Here is a 20,229-nt window from a genome sequence, read left to right as displayed (position 1 = left end):
AGGTTTTCATTCCAATCCCAAAGAAAGGCAATGCCAAAGAAAGCTCAAACTACCGCACAATTGTACTCATCTCACACGCTAGTAAAGTAATGCTCCAAATTCTCCAAGCCAGGCTTCAGCAATATGTGAACCATGAACTTCCAGATGTTCAAGCTGGTTTTAGAAAAGGCAGAGGAACCAGAGATCAAATTGCCAACATCCGCTGGATCATGAGAAAAAGCAAGAGAGTTCCAGAAAAACATCTATTTCTGCTTTATTGACTATGCCAAAGCCTTTGACTGTGTAGATCACAATAAACTGTGGAAAATTCTTCAAGAGATGGGAATACCAGACCACCTGATCTGCTTCTTGAGAAATTTGTATGCAGGTCAGAAAGCAACAGTTAGAACTGGACATGGACCAACAGACTGGTTCCACATAGGAAAAGGAGTATGTCAAGGCTGTATATTGTCACCCTGTTTATTTAACTTATATGCAGAGTACATCATGAGAAACGCTGGACTGGAAGAAACACAAACTGGAATCAAGATTGCCGGGAGAAATATCAATAACCTCAGATATGCAGATGACACCACCCTTATGGCAGAAAGTGAAGAGGAACTCAAAAGCCTCTTGATGAAAGTGAAAGTGGAGAGTGAAAAAGTTGGCTTAAAGCTCAACATTCAGAAAACAAAGATCATGGCATCCGGTCCCACCACTTCATGGGAAACAGATGGGGAAACAGTGGAAACAGGGTCAGACTTTATTTTTCTGGGCTCCAAAATCACTACAGATGGTGACTGCAGCCATGAAATTAAAAGACGCTTACTCCTTGGAAGGAAAGTTATGACCAACCTAGACAGCATATTGAAAAGCAGAGACATTACTTTGCCAACAAAAGTCTAGTCAGGGCTATGGTTTTTCCTGTGTTCATGTATGGATGTGAGAGTTGGCCTGTGAAGAAGGCTGAGCGCTGAAGAATTGATGCTTTTGAACTGTGGTGTTGGAGAAGACTCTTGAGAGTCCCTTGGACTGCAAGGAGATCCAACCGGTCCATTCTGAAGGAGATCAGCCCTGGGATTTCTTTGGAAGGAGTGATGCTAAAGCTGAAGCTCCAGTACTTTGGCCACCTCATGCAAAGAGTTGACTCATTGGAAAAGACTCTGATGCTGGGAGGGATTGGGGGCAGGAGGAGAAGGGGACGCCAGAGGATGAGATGGCTGGATGGCATCACTGACTCGATGGACGTGAGTCTCAGTGAACTCCGAGAGTTGGCTATGGACAGGGAGGCCTGGCGTGCTGCGATTCATGGGGTCGCAAAGTGTCAGAGCCGACTGAGCGACTGATCTGATCTGATCTTAACATGTGGGATCTTAGTTCTCCTGACCAGGGATTGAACTCACACTCCGTTCAGTGGAAGTGCAGAGTCCTAACCCCTGGACCACCAGGGAAGTCCTTGAAGACCTCACATTTTTATATCATACCTTCTGGAGTAGCTTTGCAAGCTGTGGGGTTTACCATCTCCTTGATGGAAATTGTGTAACTTGCCCATCCCTGCACCAATCTCTATGGCCAAGAGAGTGGAAGACATTCATAATCTTAATCAGCCTTTAACCCCTTCCCAGAGATGAGATTGATCACTGGGCAGGGGTGAAATTCCTGCTATACCCTGTGAACAGGAAATGGGATCACAGATACAGAACAGGTGACCATCAGACACCATCCTCTTTCCTCTCCATCCTTTTATCTTTCCCATTGCCTTTTAATGGGACATGTGTGGATGTAGAAAAAGCTACCCAAGGTGTTGGCAGCTGATCTGACTGCTTTCAGATGGATGTCCTCTAGGGTAAACTTTCCATAGGGCAGAAAAAAAAAATTTGTCCTTTTTTTTTTTTAAATGTGTTTATTTATTTTTGCCTACACTGGATCTTTGTTGCTACACACGGGCTTTCTCCAGTTGCGGCGAGCAGGAACTACTCTTTGTTGCCATGGGTAGGCTTCTCACTGTGCTGGCTTCTCCTTTTGCGAAGCATGGGGTCTAGGCTCGAGGGCTCAGTAGTTGCGGTGTACAGGCTTAGTTGCCTTGAGGCATTTGGGGTCTTCCTGGACTAGGAATCCAACCTATGTCCCCTGAAATGGCAGGTGGATTCTTAACCACTGTAGCACTAGCGAAGTCGTGTATCCCTTGTTGATGTAATTTAGTCAGTCATTAGCTCATTATTTTCCTCATTCATTTGCTTATTAAAAATATATATATATATTTATGTGTACATATGTATATATGTATATATACATATATTATGTATATTTATGTGTATATATATGTGTGTGTGTGTATATATATATATACATGTGTCTGCCAGGTGTTGTGCTTTTATTCTCATCTCTTCCTTGAGGACTGAGTGAAGGTGCTGGGCCTGGTTGAAGGAGCTGAATCCAGGTAAAGCCAGTGTGCTCAGGGGTGACAGGAACAGAGGGGACAAGGTTTGAGGGATCTTCTTTCCAAACACGCAGGCCTCCGAGCGCTTTTTGTGATGCGTTTATAACTCCACTCCCACTCTTGCCTAGAAACACCTGGAGATTTCAAGGGTTGTTAATTAACTGCTCAAAGATAATCCTTGGAAAGTTCCTATTCTCAAACCAAGTGTCTTTTAACAGTATTTTAAAATTCTCTTCTTAGATAAAAGAGGTAATCACTGCCATTTATTGGACGCCTACAAGGCAGTACTTATTCACTTTAGTTACATTGTTTTAACGAATCTTTACAACAAAACTCCATGGTAGAAATTATAATTTTACCCACAAAAATATGAAAGCATACAGAGGCCTGGTAGATTTCCCAAGGTAGAAAGCAACAGATCCAGGATGTAAAACTGTATCTGTACAAGGCCAAAGCCAGTACTTCTGTGGACTTCTGTCCCATATAGGTATACCGCACCCTGTTAGTAAATAACAAGTCATTTTCATTATTAAGTCAGCCTCAGCCTCATCAATCATATCAGTGTCTATTAAATTCAATTAAGTCACTCTGAAACTGATATCTGTCTGGACCTGGAATGAACCAACAAGACCATGCAACAGAACTACATTTTCCAGAACTTCAGTTTCCAGACTGACAACCCAGAGTTCTTTCCTGGACCCCACAAAAGAAATAACCCAGACCCCTCTTGAGCTAATGCTTGAGTCAGAGAATAAGGCTTACAGAAGATGACCTTACCCTTGGCTGTGACCTCTTTTGCTTTTCACAGTTATTGAGAGAAATTGTCTCTCACATTGCCTCGTGTTCCACCTGGAGGAAATCCCATCAGAAGGACATGCCTGCGTTAGAATTGAGTTACCTGACTGGTGGGTGGCCAGGATCCTGTACTTAATGGTGCAAGTTCCTCCGGTGAGTAAAATGAATCTATTTAAAATCTGCAAGGCTGCAATGACTGGCGCTTCACCCTCTTCCCTCTCTGCCAGAGCAATGCAAGGCAATGACCCCAGATACGTGCATCTGCTCAGGTGGTTGGTGACACAGCTCAGACAATGATGTAGAAACAGAACATTCCCCAGCCCTGCCCTTTTGGCCACAGGCTTAACTCCATGATCTCCAGTCCACCGCCACTTTCATCTCTTACCTGTTACTCTCCTGCTCTTATTTCTCAGTTGCTCCAGAACTCCTCAGGGGAAGAAAGAGGTGTTATTATTTACTGATCTCTTCAGACTCCCCTGGTGGCTTCGACGGTAAAGTGTCTGCCCGCAATGCGGGAGACCTGGATTTGATCCCAGGGTTGGAAAGATCCTTTGGAGAAGGAAATGGCAACCCACTCCAGTACTCTTGCCTGGAAAATCCTGTGGACGGAGGAGCCTGGTAGGCTACAGTCCATGGGGTCTCAGGGAGTCGGACACGACTGAGCGACTTTACTTCTTTCAAACTCCCCAAATATAAAGCATCCACTTTCTTCTTTGCTTAAAACCCAGCAACCATTGTGGCTTATTCTGGAGTGAAAAGAATGCAACATAAACCTTCTCTATTAATATAATTTTAATTTGCATTATAAATGCTTGGCAATGATTTGTGAAGACGTACTTTTTAAAAACATGTAACTCCTTTTCCTTGGGCCCATGGCAATTTATTTGACTGTAGTAGGGATCTGTGGTATGGGCTTCCCTAGTGGCTCAGACAGTGAAGAATCTGCCTGCAATGCAGGAGACTCAGGTTCAGTCCCTGAGTTGGGAAGATCCCCTGGAGAAGGGAATAGCTACCCACTCCAGTATTCTTGCTTGGAGAATTCCATGGACAGAGGAGCCAGGTGGACTACAGTTCATGGGCTCACAAAAGCTGGACACGACTGAGCAAGTAACACTAACAAGGGGTCTGTGGTGGCCTGTATCCCAGCCCACCACTCACTCTGATTTCAGCCACACTGAGTTGGAGGGTTCTCTGGCTCAGACCATCCTATCTCAGAGAGATACCCTGTGCTGCTCCATTTTCAACCTCAGAGTCTTCTCCCAAGCTGGACAGCTGCTCACACAACCTGCAAGAATATCCTGGAATGGTGGGGAGTCAGTGTCTACAGGGGCAGCCCTCAGGTAGTGTGGGAGTGGAGCCCGTGAGTACATAAATGCTCCAGACTCCGTATCTACCAAATAAATGCATGGATAATTCTGGGAGGCATTGGCAACACTTTGCAGGCGATGCCAAAGGAACTGAATGTCTTTAGCTCCACAGAAATGATGGATCACACACCCTTCCATGAGCGCGTCTTCTTTCCTGTCTCTGCTCTCTGGCTCCTGAGGGATCACCTCTCAGTTCACTGCCTTTGGGGAAACTCCAAGTGAAGCAACGGCCAAAGAGGATATAACCTATCCTCTTTGATATAACCTGTCCAGGAAGAGCAGACGCCTCTTCCCTTGTGCTGGATAATCCTTTCCCAACCTACCTGGTACACTAAACACAGCCCCCCACCCCAAACACATATGCATGTGTATACATACACACTCAGCCACAAGTGTGCACACATACACACAGAGATAGACACAGAGACACACAGACATACACAGTGACACAAACACAGACACTCACAGAGACATATATATACAGACACACACATACAGAGGCAGACACACGGAAACACACACATAGACACACACAGAGCAGGCCCTGATCATTGTTTCAGGTCAGGTTTTACATCACTTTGGGCTAAGTCACTTCAATCATGTCCGGCCCTTCATGACCCTAGGGACTGTAGCCTGCCAGTCTCCCCTGTCCATGGGATTCTCTAGGCAAGAATACTGGAGTGGGTTGCCATTTTCTCCTCCAGGAAATCTTTGCAACCCAGGGATCAAGCCTGCATCTCTTATGTATCCTGCATTGGGAGGCAGGTTCTTTACCACTAGTGCCACCTGGGAAGCCCTTTATGTCATTACTTAAGGGTAAAAAGAAAGATCATCTCTCCATCAAACTGTGCCTCGGAATGCTGGCCTTGTCTCATAGCCTGGGCTTGTCTAGCTATCTTCTTAATGTGTCCTGTTCGCTACAACCAAGCCACGGGCTCAAGGGCAAGAAAACATCTTATAAAACTGAGAAAATGTCAAGATTTTAGTTGAGCTGAATTACAATACAGTTTCAAGTTCCTTTGTTGGCTTATCCTTGCTGCTGCTGCTGCTGCTGCTGCTAAATCACTTCAGTAGTGTCAGACTCTGTGCGACCCCATAGACAGCAGCCCACCAGGCTTCCCCGTCCCTGGGATTCTCCAGGTAAGAACTCTGGAGTGGGTTGCCATTTCCTTCTCCAGTGCATGAAAGTGAAAAGTGAAAGTGAAGTCGCTCAGTCATGTCTGACTCTTCGCAACCCCATGGACTGCAGCCCACCAGGCTCCTCCGTTTATCCTTGCTAGGAAAAATTAAACTATATACATTTGCTCTCCTTTCCCCATTTTAGCCAATAGGCTGTCCCTTTAGATCTCAATGCCTAAGTTTTTCCTAGACTATCTTCATTCTTTTGTGTGCATTACTGTTATTTAGTTCCTTTTGGGGTTTTTGGAGGAAGACAGATATAAAAATCCAAATCTTCTACTTGGATTCCAGGACTATTCCTTGAGATGCTGAATAAAACGTTTACTGTAGAAGCAGTGTCCCACACAATCTTTCCTGCTGTCTCACTAAACTCATAGTCTAGAATCCTACTTCATTTGTATCCGCATAGTGGGGTTTTTTCTCTTGGAGTCTCCATGTTTGGGGTCCTGTGACAGGTTGTGCTTCCCCAGGAGCATACACTGTAATTACCATACAATATATTTGTAAGGGAATATTCCTGAGGCCAACAGCTAGGGTAGGAGTAAGAAACAAGAGCAATACAGGGCAGAAGGAGAAGATGGGCTGCAATGCAGATGCAACAAGGCCTTAACTCACAGAGTCATGAACTAAGAAGGCTTTTGAGGGGTCCTCCTGAGTTGGTGCAAAAATCTGGCCTTCAAGATACGGAAGCAACCTAAGTGTTCATCAAGAGATGAATGGATAAAGAAGATGTGGTATATATATATAATAGAATTCTATTCAGCCCCACAATAGAATGAAATTTTGCCATTTGCAACAACATGGATGGATTTGCAAGGTATGCTAGTGAAACAAGTCAGAGAAAGACAACTCCTGCATGCTATCACTTGCACGTGGAATCTAAAGAACAAAACACACTAGTGAATGCAACAAAAAAGAAACAGACACAAATAGAACAAACTAGTGGTTACTGGTGGGGAGAAGGAAGCACAGAAGGGCAAGACAGGGGCAGAGGATTAAGAGATACAAGCTACTATGTATAAAGTTGGAGAAGGAAATGGCGACCCACTCCAGTACTCTTGCCTGGGAAATCCCACGGACAGAAAAGCCTGGTGGGCGACAGTCCATGGGGTTGCAAAGAGTGGGACACGACTGAGCACAGCACAGCTACTGCTGCTAAGTCGCTTCAGTCGTGTCTGACTCTGTGCGACCCCATAGACGGCAGCCCACCAGGCTTCCCCGTCCCTGGGATTCTCCAGGCAAGAACACTGGAGTGGGTTGCCATTTCCTTCTCCAATGCGTGAAAGTGAAAAGTGAAAGTGAAGTCGCTCAGTCGTGTCCGACTCCTAGCGACCCCATGGACTGCAGCCTACCAGGCTCCTCCATCCATGGGATTTTCCAGGCAAGAGTATTGGAGTGGGGTGCCATTGCCTTCTCCACAGCACAGCAACATGCATAAAGTAAATAAGCTGCAAAAATATATTGTACAGCACAGGGAATATAGCCATTATTTTATAATAACTGCATTATTTTTTAAACTTATTTATTTTTAAATGAAACCGAAATGCATATTTTAATGATAACAGGTACAATTCAGGAAGAATTATAGACATCATAAACCATTAGAGACCTAATAACAAAGAAAAAAGATACATAAAGCAAAAATCAGAAGAAATGTAAGGGAAAAGAAAAAATATATAATCATAGTGAGGCATATTAACATTTCTCTGAGAATATTTTATCAAGTGCAGAAGAAATAAGAATAGGAGCATCTTGAATGGTCTCATTAATAATTTAAATATAATAGATTTGTATTTATATTAATTTTTATTAATCTTATACTCTACGTATAATAACTTTAAAAGGAGTATAACTTGTAAAAATTGTGATTTTCTAGGCTGTACCCCTAAAACTAATGTAATATTGTAAATCAACCATATCTCAATTACCTGTGTGGGAACCAGTGCTTGGATGCTGGCTGCTCTGGGAAGAGATAGTGACCTTGGGCGTGGCTGGGTGACTCAGGCCAGGCAATTCCTGAAGAGGACTGACAGCAGAGGTCTGCTGGCTGAGGGCTGAGGGAATAGATCTGTCTGCCTGAAGGAATGGGGGAGGGAGCTGAGACTGCGTCATCCTCTCTTCTTCAATCCTTGTCTCCTTATTTCTTCCCCAGTCAACCCTCATCGGCTGTGTCCCCAGCCCTCTGTCTAGAGATCTTCTGGGTGAAAATCAAAGATCTTGCTGTTGTTCAGTCACTCAGTCGTGTCCAGCTCTTTGCGACCCTATGGACTGCAGCACACCAGGCTTCCCGGTCCAGCGCCGACTCCTGGAGTTTGCTCAAACTCATGTCCATTGGGTCGATGATGTCACCCAAACATCTCATCCTCTGTCACCCCCTTTTCCTCCTGCCCTCAATCTTTTCCAGCATCAGAAAATCAAAGATCTAGCAATGTCTTTAAAAACAAACAAAAAAAAGCCTGTAAAAGTTGTGGTACGAGGTAGTCTAATTTCTTACAAAAGAAAAATTGAAACATCAAATATTTTTTTAAAAAAATATTTTGGTTAATGAAGGTTTATGTTCCAAATTATATTTCTGAAACCTAAGACCTTCTTTTCCAGATACACTATATGAATTCCATAGGAAAGGGAAAAACCTTAAGAATAAACCTTGAAGCAATTTAAAAATATAGACGACCTTCCTTTTGAACCGATGCTAAAAGTTAAGCAGGCCCACAGGCACTGTGAACCAAACTTCTTAAGAGTTTAACCTTTGAAAAGATTGCAATACCAGATGTCCTAGAGTATGTGGCAGGATTCTTAAGTAGTTTAGGGAATACAGAGCAGGCATCCAGTTAGAAATGAACACTTTTTTCCCCTAAAATTAAATACATTCTAAAGTCCTTTAGTGTCTTTATAAAGTTATATGCAAGCCCATTTGGAAGTTTGAACAACTCAACATTCGAGCCACCAGAACTGAGACAATGACTGTTGTTTAAGCCTCTCAGTGTGTTGGTTGCTGAGCTGTGTCTGACTCTTTGCGACCCCATGGACTGTAGCCTACCAGGCTCCTCGGTCCATGGAATTTTCTAGGCAAGAATACTGGAGTGGGTTGCCATTTTATTCTGCAGGGGGATCTTCCTGACCCAGGGATCGGGGCTGGGGTCTCCAGTACTGCAGGCAAATTCTTTACCATCTGAGCCACCAGGGAAGCTCTAAGCCTCTCAGTACTGGAACTTTATTACTGCAGCCCCAGGAAGCCACCCTGACAGCACCTTTTCCCTTCGGCTCACACAGTCTCCCATGAAGGCAGCTCAGAAGTCTGGTGGACTTGATCTCTTTTCATCTGGACAACTTACATAATTTTCTGAGCATATTTTCTCAGATGTAAAATAAGAACATTAATAATACTGACTGTAGCATTCTTTTGAGTATTAAGAATGCTAAAATGGAAAACTAAGGCAAAGAGAGAGTCTCATGGCCAAATAGCTACTACCTGAAGAACTGGGAGTAGATTTGAGCCCAAGGCCTTCCCCAGTGCTAATTAGATGATAAATACATTACTCTACCTACAATCTAACAAGATGGCCCAAATATAAATATCCATTTTTTCTTTACCACAATAGTTCCAGGTTAGTAAGGAAGATGGTCCCTGAGGGCCAAGTAAAGAAGCATTTCCTGCCTCTCAAAGGAAATTGAGCAGTTTTCTCAAATCCAATGGATTATTTGTAAAGAGAAGGTTTACCTTGAAAGTGCCACTGGAATGTTTTATGTATTTGTAATCTCAGTTGCCTGGAAGACAGTCAGAGATTCAGAAGTGAGCAAAAATCACCTGATAACAATCCATGCTGCTGCTGCTAAGTCGCTTCAGTCGTGTCTGACTCTGTGTGACCCCATAGACGGCAGCCCACCAGGCTCCCCGTCCCTGGGATTCTCCAGGCAAGAACACTGGAGTGGGGTGCCATTTCCTTCTCCAGTGCATGAAAATGAAAAGTGAAAGTCAGTTGTGTCCAACTCTTCGTGACCCCATGGACTGCAGCCTACCAGGCTCCTCCGTCCATGGGATTTTCCAGGCAGGAGTACTGGAGTGGGTTGCCATTGCCTTCTCTGGATAATAACCCATAGGAAAGCAGAAATGAGGAAAATTATATTCAACTGGCTATTATGTTGAGGCTATAGCCTCTTTTGCTTATTTTTGCAAAGCCTTTTCTTATCCCAACTTCCACTCTGCAGCTTTGGCAAGGAGGAGCTGGTGAGGGCAAGGGAAAGAGATAGTTTTACAAATGACTATGAAGAAGACAAGGCTTCCCAGGTGGCTCAGTGGTAAAGAATCTGCCAGCCAATGCGGGAGACATGGGTTCAACCCTGGGTTTGATCCCCGGGTCAAGAAGATTCCCTAGAGAAGGAAATGGGACTCCAGTCCAATATTCTTGTCTGGGAAATCTCATGGACAGAGGAGCCTGGTGGCCTACAGTCCATGGGCTGGCAAAAGAATCAGACATGACTGAGCGACTAAACAAGTGAAGAAGAACAGCTTCCCTTCCTGGTGAGGCAGAATCCTCACTGTTCCCTTTCATGTTTGCTCCTTTCATTTTTGCCTCTTTTTTGACTCCTCTTTTTCTATTGGACTTCTAAATGTTGGTGGCGTCCAGGATTCTTCCAACTTCTCTTTTTATATTATACCCTCCCCTTGACTGACCCATCCACACAATGGCTTCAGCTACTCCTGGCCCCTGATGACATCTACATGTCCAGCCCTGATGGCTCTGCTGAACTTTGGGCCCTTGGATCCATCACACATCTCCAACAGGATGTCCCCAGCCATATTTATCCTCTTCCTCTGAAGCCTTGGTTTCTGTTGGAAAGACAGCATCAACCAAGCAGTCAGCCAAAGCAGAAAACTGAGAACGCTCGCAGACTCTCTTCTCCTCTCCCTTTTTTCCCTTTGTGCTCCTTAGTTTTTCTGCCTTATCAACTTCATCTCCTGTACATTGCTCATCCACTCCTCCTCCGCCCCCACAGTCTTTTGTTTTCGTCCTCCTTATCAAAACCTGCCAGGAGCATTGGTCTCTCTACCTCCCATCTTATTCTTATGCAATCTGCCATCCAGGAAATGATTAAACAAATAAACAAAGCCACAGTTGGTCATATTTTTCTTCTGCCTAAAAACTTTCAATAGCTAATGCTGCTTTCAAAGTAAATTTCAAACATCCAGACTTGGCATGGGTGACAAGCTCATTTCTGTTCCTTATAGCCTTGTCTCAGGCCACTGTCCTACACACTCCCTGTGCTGTGGTTCACCTGGCCTCCTTACAATTCCAAAAATGTGCCATGGCTCACCTTGCCTTTGTGCTTGGGCACGTACTGTTCTCTCTACCTAGAACACCACCCACACCTTCTCTGCATAACCTTTGTTTGTTTTTAATAACTTTTATTTTCTTGGGCTCCAAAATCACTGCAGATGGTGACCACAGCCATGAAATTACAAGACGCTTGCTCCTTGGAAGAGAAGCTATGACAAACCTTAGTTCAATTCAGTTGCTCAGTCGTGTCCGACTCTTTGTGACCCCATGAATCGCAGCACACCAGGCCTCCCTGTCCATCACCAACTCCTGGAGTTTGCTCAGACTCACATCCATCGAGTCAGTGATGCCATCCAGCCATCTCATCCTCTGGCGTCCCCTTCTCCTCCTGCTCCCAATCCCTCCCAGCATCAGAGTCTTTTCCAATGAGTCAACTCTTTCCAGGAGGTGGCCAAAGTACTGGAGTTTCACCTTTAGCATCATTCCTTCCAAAGAAATCCCAGGGCTGATCTCCTTCAGAATGGACTGGTTGGATCTCCTTGCAGTCCAAGGGACTCTCAAGAGTCTTCTCCAACACCACAGTTCAAAAGCATCAATTCTTCAGCGCTCAGCCTTCTTCACAGTCCAACTCTCACATCCCTACATGACCACAGCAAAAACCATAGCCTTGACTAGACAGACCTTTGTTGGCAAAGTAATGTCTCTGCTTTTGAATATGCTATCTAGGTTGGTCATAACTTTTCTTCCAAGGAGTAAGCATCTTTTAATTTCATGGCTACAGTCACCACCTGCAGTGATTTTGGAGCCCAGAAAAATAAAGTCTGACACTGTTTCCACTGCTTCCCCATCTATTTTCCATGAAGTGATGGGACCGGATGCCATGATCTTCATTTTCTGAATGTTGAGCTTTAAGCCAACTTGTTCAATCTCCACTTTCACTTTCATCAAGAGGCTTTTTAGTTCCTCTTCACTTTCTGCCATAAGGGTGGTGTCATCTGCATATCTGAGGTTATTGATATTTCTCCCAGCCATCTTGATTCCAGCTTGTGCTTCTTCCAGCCCAGTGTTTCTCATGATGTACTCTGCATACAAGTTAAATAAACAAGAATACAGTATACAGCCTTGATGTACTCCTTTTCCTATTTGGAATCAGTCTGTTGTCCCATGTCCAGTTCTAACTGTTGCTTCCTAACCTGCATACAGATTTCTCAAGAGGCAGATCAGGTGGTCTGGTATTCCCATCTCTTTCAGAATTTTCCACAGTTTATTGTGATCCACACAGTCAAAGGCTTTGGCATAGTCAATAAAGCAGAAATAGATATTTTTCTGGAACTCTCTTGCTTTTTCCATGATCCAGCAGATGTTGGCAATTTGGTCTCTGGTTCCTCTGCCTTTTCTAAAACCAGCTTGAACATCTGGAATTTCACGGTTCACGTATTGCTGAAGCCTGGCTTGGAGAATTTTGAGCATTACTTTACCAGCGTCTGAGATGAGTGGAATTGTGCGGTAGTTTGAGCCTTCTTTGGCATTGCCTTTCTTTGGGATTGGGATGAAAACTGACCTTTTCCAGTCCTGTGGCCACTGCTGAGTTTTCCAAATTTGCTGGCATATTGAGGGCATCACTTTCACAGCATCATCTTTCAGGATTTGAAATAGCTCAACTGGAATTCCATCACCTCCACTAGCTTTGTTCGTAGTGATGCTTTCTAAGGCCCACTGGACTTCACATTCCAGGATGTCTGACTGTAGGTGAGTGATCACACCATTGTGATTATCTGGTCGTAAAGATCTTTTTTGTACAGTTCTGTGTATTCTTGCCACCTCTTCTTAATATCTTCTGCTTCTATTAGGTCCAAACCATATCTGTCCTTTATCGAGCCCATCTTTGCATGAAATGTTCCCTTGGTATGTCTAATTTTCTTGAAGAGATCTCTAGTCTTTCCCATTCTGTTTTTTCCCCTCTATTTCTTTGTATTGATCGCTGAGGAAGGCTTTCTTATCTCTTCTTGCTATTCTTTGGAACTCTGCATTCAGATGTTTATATATTTCCTTTTCTCCTTTGCTTTTCACTTCTCTTCTTTTCACAGTTATTTGTAAGGCCTCCCCAGACAGCCATTTTGCTTTTTTGCATTTCTTTTCTATAGGAATGGTCTTGATCCCTGTCTCCTGTACAATGTCACGAACCTCATTCCATAGTTCATCAGGCAGTCTATTTATCAGATCTAGGCCCTTAAATCTATTTCTCACCTCCATTGTATAATCATAAGGGATTTGATTTAGGTCATACCTTAATGGTCTAGTGGTTTTCCCTACTTTCTTCAATTTCAGTCTGAATTTGGCAATAAGGAGTTCATGGTCTGAGCCACAGTCAGCTCCTGGTCTTGTTTTTGCTGACTGTATAGAGCTTCTCCATCTTTGGCTGCAAAGAATATAATCAATCTGATTTCGATGTTGACCATCTGGTGATGTCCATGTATAGAGTCTTCTCTTGTGTTGTTGGAAGAGGGTGCTTGCTATGACCAGTGCATTTTCTTGGAAAAACTGTATTAGTCTTTGCCCTGCTTCATTCCGTATTCCAAAGCCAAATTTGCCTGTTACTCCAGGTGTTTCTTGACTTCCTACTTTTGCATTCCAGTCCCCTATAATGAAAAGGACACCTTTTTTGGGTGTTAGTTCTAAAAGGTCTTGTAGGTTTTCACAGAACCGTTCAAGAGGAGAACGGTTACGGAGAGGAGTTACCCCACATCTGAGGTCAGGGGCAGCAGTTGAGAGTGCCAGGCTGCAACAGCGCAGGAATGGCCGAGAGGAGCTACCCCACCCCGGAGGCCAGGGGCTGAGGCCAGGAGGACCTACCCCACGCCCATGGCCAGGGGCAGTGGCCAGGAGGAGGAACCCCACCTCCAAGGAGCAGTGGCTGTGCGAGTACAGGAGGGCCTAAAAGAGCTATTCCATGTTCAAGGTCAGGAGGGGCAGTGGTGAGGAGATACCCCTCATCCAAGGTAAGGAGCAGTGGCTGTGCTTTGCTGGAGCAGCCGTGAAGAGATACCCCACATCCAAGGTAAGAGAAACCCAAGTAAGACGGTAGGTGTTGCAAGAGGGCATCAGAGAGCAAACACACTGAAACCATACTCACAGAAAACTAGTTAATCTAATCACACTAGGACCACAGCCTTGTCTAACACAATGAAACTAAGCCATGCCCATGGGGCCACCCAAGATGGTCGGGTCATGGTGGAGAGGTCTGACAGAATGTGGTCCACTGGAGACGGGAATGGCAAACCACTTCAGTATTCTTGCCTTGAGAACCCCATGAACTGTATGAAAAGGCAAAATGATAGGACACTGAAAGAGGAACTCCCCAGATCAGGTAGGTGCCCAATATGCTACTGGAGATCAGTGGAGAAATAACTGCAGAAAGAATGAAGGGATGGAGCCAAAGCAAAAACAATACCCAGTTGTGGATGTGACTGATGATAGAAGCAAGGTCCGATGCTATAAAGAGCAATATTGCATAGGAACCTGGAATGTTAAGTCCATGAATCAAGGTGTCATGCGAGTGTATGTTCCTCGGTTCTTTGTCTCGTCACAACAAAGATTTGGAGCAACGGACATTAAGGCCCTCGGCGTGTCACAGCTCTCGGGTCTTGGACAAACCGTGCTACAGATCTTAGGCAAATCAGTGTTACAGCTCCACTTTATTTAGAAGATAGCAGGAGAATCCAAGACTCGAAGAGAAGAGAGTGGAGGAGTGCGTGGGGAGGGAGAGAGAGAGAGTGAGAGAGAGAGAGAGAAAGAAAAGAGCACACGCACGCGGGAGAGAGAGTCCGTGAGAAAGCGCTTTGGCTCCTCTTTGTATATGTTTTTTCCTCCACCTGGGCCTGCCCTATGCAAATTGGGCTTAGCCAAGAGTGCTCTTTGTTCTGCCTGAAGTCTTCACTCTGGTCCTTGGATCTTCCTTTGACCTTCCTTATCTTTTAGCCACCACCATTTTGGACTCCTTTCCCCTATTCTACCTACCTAACAAAGGCAAATTGGAAGTGGTCAAACAGGAGATGCCAAGAGTGAACCTCGACATTCTAGGAATCAGCGAACTAAAATGGACTGGAATGGGTGACTTTAACTCAGATGACCATTATATCTACTACTGCAGGCAGGAATCCCTCAGAAGAAATGGAGTGGCCATCGTGGTCAACAAAAGTTCAAAATGCAGTACTTGGATGCAATCTCAAAAACAACAGAATGATCTCTGTTCATTTCCAAGGCAAACCATTCAATATCACAGTAATCTAAGTCTATGCCCCAACCAGTAATGCTGAAGAAGAATACCCTAGAACAGAGGCAACCAAGCCCTGGACTTCAGACCAGCACCTGTCCATGGCCTGTTAGGAACCAGGACACACAGAAGGACGTGAATGGTGAATGAAACCATCCCCTTCCCTACCCAACCTGTTCGTGGAAAAATTTACTTCCATGAAACTGGTCCCTAGTGCCAAAAATGTTGGGGACCACTGTCCTAGTGGGTGCAGGGGGTCTGAAACTATGGCCCGACTAGAGGAGACACATATTTTCTCTCCTTCCAAGGAGGTTTTTCAAATTTTATTTTGGATTTATGTTTATTTTTAGTTACTAAGCTAAAATGGCAACCCTCTCCAGTACTCTTGCGTGGAAAATCCCATGGACAGAGGAGCCTGGTAGGCAACAGTCCATGGGGTCACAAGGAGTTGGACATGACTGAGCGGTTTCACTTTTAGTTATGAAGCAAACATGAGTGCATTTTTCTTATAGAAATTAAAATATAGAAAACACATAACGTCTTCTGGCTTTTATTGATCACTCCCCTCCAGAGGTTACCCTGTAGTCAGCTTGTATTCTTTAAGCCCTATAACTCAGTGTAGACACATACAGGAACATAGTGGATTCTTTCACATGGTGTCTAGGTCGGGATGGTGGTTGTGATTGTGTAGGTTCTCATCACAAATGCACCAAGAGTAAAGTTACATTAAAAAGTCCCAACTACAGAAAACATTTCCCTCTAATTTTCATCTAACCCCAGAACTGTCTCTTCCTATAAACCCCGTTTATGTATTTAGTAATCTTTTCTAAAAGATTCTTTCTAATCTTTTATTAAAAAGTTTCCTGGATTGATACAGCCACTATGGAAGACAGTATGGAGATTCCTTTAAAAACTAGGAATAAAACCACCATACAACCCAGCAATACCACTTCTAGGTATATACCCTGAGGAAACCAAAACTGAAAAGACACATGTACTCCAATGTTCACTGTAGCACTGTTTACGTAGCTAGGACATGGAAGCAATCTAGATATCCATCGACAGGTGAATGGATAAAGAAGCTGTGGTACATATATACAATGGACTACTACTCAGACATAAAAAGGAACACATTTGAGTCAGTTCTAATGAGGTGGATGAACCTAGAGCCTATTATACAGAAAGAAGTAAGTCAGAGAGAGAGAGAAAAACAAATATCATATATTAATGCAGATATGTGGAATCTAGAAATATGGTACTCATGAATATATTCACAGGGCAGTAATTGAGACACAGACATAGAGACAGACTCACGGACAAGGGCAGAGGAAGGAAGGAGAGGGTAAGATGAATGGAGAGCAGCATGTAAGCATATACACTATCATATGTAAAATAGATAGCCAATGGAAATTTGCTGTGTGACTCAGGGAACTCAAACTGGGGTTCTGTAACAACCTAGAGGGGTGGGAAAGGGCAGGAGGTGGGAGGGAGGTTCAGGAGGGAGGGGACATATGTACACCTGAAGCTAATTCCTGTTGACATATGGCAGAAATCAAACCAATATTGTAAAGTAATCATCAATCACTTAAAAATAAATAAATATAATTTTAAAAAACTTTCCTGGAAAAGAAAGTATAAGTTAAACTACATTTCTTCTCACTCATTTTGTAAAAATTACATATGAACACATGCTTAATGTGAAAGATTAAAAATATACATAAATACATGGAATAAAGTGAAAATCTGCCTTCATCTCATGATCCCACCTCACCATTCCCCTTCCCCCCATTATATTGTGTATTTTTCTGGTTCTTTTACTCTGCATTTTCATTTTATATATATATACAGAGAGAGAAGCTATGTATTCTAGAAACTTTTCCATGTAAGTATAATAAGATTAAAGGATTAAGTTATGAGAGGCAGAGAACAGGCCCTTAGGTAATAAGATACAGGGCAAGGTTTGAAGGAGGGGGCAGGAAATCTTTGTACAACAAGCCTGTAGAGGGAGGATTGGGCTGCTGAGGTGTTGAGAGCTTGTATGGTGAGAAGCACTAGCAGGACTGTTTCAAAAGCAAACCTGACCAACTGCCCAATTTTTCCATCTTTCTTCTCAAATCTTGAGGCTGAGTGATTGGTTGTATTTCTGGCAACAATTAGACTTTAATTTTTTTCTATTTTTAGCCCAATTGAGTAATTTTTTAAAAACTCAGTAATTTTAAAAAACATAGTGTCTATTCTTTCCTTTTTCAGATAAATCAAGCTAGATATGTTCCCAGGTGGCTCATGTGGTAAAGAATCTGCCTGCAATGCAGGAGACACGGGTTTGATCCCTGAGTTGTAAAGATCCCTTCAAGAAGGAAATGGTAACCCACTTCAGTACTCTCGTAAGGAGAAGTTCATGGACAGAGGAGCCTGGTGGGCTACAGTCCATGGCGTCGCAAAAAGTCAGACATGACTGAACAACTAACACCCACACTAAAACTCAGTAATTTTTAAAGACATATTATCTATTCTTTCCTTTTTCTGATAAATCAAGCTAAATAACTTTTTTTTTTTTAACTACATATGAATTTTAAGTATGGCTAAATTGAGATGGATGGTCTTTGATGAGTGATTCTTTTATTTATTTATTTGGCTGCCTTGGGTCTTAGCTGTGGCATACGGGATCTATGCTGTGTCATGTGACCTTTGGTGGATCCTGTGGGATCTTTCATTGCAGGGCATAGTCTCTCTAATTGTGGTGTGTGGGCTACAGTGGTTTCAGGGTGTGGGCTTAACTGCTCCGAGGCAGGTGGGATCTTAGTTCCCTGACGAGGAACTGAACCCATGTCCCCTGAATTGCAAAGCAGATGCTTTTTATTTTTCTTATTATTTTTTAAATGAAGTATTTACATTTTTTCTTTATTTATTTATTGGCTGTGCTGGGTCGTCTTTGCTGCCTAGGCTTTCTCTAGTTGCAGAGAGTGTGGACTACTCTCTAGCTGCGGGGCACAGGCTTCCGATTGTGGTGGTTTCTCTTGTGGAGCATGGACTCTGGGTGTGGGCTTCAGTACTTGCAACTCCTTGCCTCTAGAGCACAGGCTCAGTAGTTGTGGCTCATGGGCTTAGTTGCTCAGTGGCATGTGCGATCTTCCTGGAGCAGGGATTGAACTCCTGCATTGGCAGGTGGATTCTTTACCACTGAGCCACCAAGGAAGCCTGCAAGGCGGATTCTTAACCACTGGACCATCTGTGAAGTCCCAAAATGAATGATTCTTGTTTTGAGTTCTCTTTCTTTAACTGGTAGAAATTTCCTCTTCCTCAACCTCTCCTTGCTCTTTCTTCATCACTCTTCCTTCTCTTCCAGGATTCAGCTTACTTTTTTTTTTAGGGTGGCGGATGTGTTTTCTTTATTTTCTTTCCATTTTGGACTCTCATTTAATTCAGGCTTAATCTTATTTAACCTGCTAAGTATTATACACTGAAGCTTAGAGAATGCTGATCACAATTCCAAAATATTTGAGTACAAACCACCAGGATGACTGAAACTATTGCCCTCTTCCCTGGGAAGCAATATAGTGCCGTAGAGAAAATCGTGAGCTGGGAGTCAGACTTGGGTATGTGTCCAGGTTCTGCCACACACTAATTTCAGGATCTCCAGGCAGTACCTAACAAAGTCTCAGTGTTTTCTTCCATGAAACAGGAAAATACTTAACTAGGGTATTTGCTTTTTTAAATAAAATAATATACACAAACCACTGATTCAATACACAAGTGCTATTTTTCCACTCTAACATTTTGATTTAGAGAATAGTCCAGAAAAAATTTCACACCATCCATTCAGTTAACCAGGACAGAGGAGGAGAGAGTGACACAGGCAGAAGGTCTGTCTAAAAGGAAACACTGTTTTATGTTTCTCTTTTATTCACCCAGAAACCTGAGCTTGCATGACCTAGGGCAGGGAGAAAAGGAAGCCCTAGAAATACGACTCCTGCTTCACAGACAAGGGATGATGGAATATATAATAAACGACTCTGTTTGTTTACTAAAGACATAACCACAGCTTCATAATAGTAACAAAATACCTTCCTGAGCATCAGTGAATATCATTTTGAAATCCTTCTTTCATTTTCTTGTATGTATTCCAGTAAGTGTGTGCTGTGAATAAGTAAAAACCAGAAAGGCAATGCCAAAGAATGCTCAAACTACCGCACAATTCCACTCATCTCACATGCTAGTTTACTAGTAATGCTCAAAATTCTCCAAGCCAGGCTTCAACAATACGTGAACCGTGAACTTCCTGATGTTCAAGCTGGTTTTAGAAAAGGCAGAGGAACCAGAGATCAAATTGCCAACATCTGCTGGATCATGGAAAAAGCAAGAGAGTTCCAGAAAGACATCTATTTCTGCTTTATTGACTATGCCAAAGCCTTTGACTGTGTGGATCACAATCAACTGTGGAAAATTCTGAAAGAGATGGGAATACCAGAACACCTGATCTGCCTCTTGAGAAATGTGTATGCAGGTTAGGAAGCAACAGTTAGAACTGGACATGGAACAACAGACTGGTTCCAAATAGGAAAAGGAGTTCGTCAAGGCTGTATATTGTCACCCTGCTTATTTAACTTATATACAGATTACATCATGAGAAATGCTGGAGTGGTAGAAACACAAGCTGGAATCAAGATTGCTGAGAGAAATATAACCTCATATATGCAGAGGACACCATCCTTATGGCAGAAAGTGAAGAGGAACTAAAAAGCCTCTTGATGAAAGTGAAAGTGGAAAGTGAACAAGTTGGCTTAAAGCTCAACATTCAGAAAACGAAGATCATGGCATCCAGTCCCATCACTTCATGGGAAATAGATGGGGAAACAGTGGAAACAGTGTCAGACTTTATTTTGAGGGGCTCCAAAATAACTGCAGATGGTTGCAGCC

This window comes from Bison bison, unplaced genomic scaffold (assembly GCF_000754665.1).
Source record: "Bison bison bison isolate TAMUID 2011002044 unplaced genomic scaffold, Bison_UMD1.0 scf7180017864068, whole genome shotgun sequence".
Taxonomy (NCBI): domain Eukaryota; kingdom Metazoa; phylum Chordata; class Mammalia; order Artiodactyla; family Bovidae; genus Bison; species Bison bison.
Note: the sequence above shows the minus strand (reverse complement) of the source record.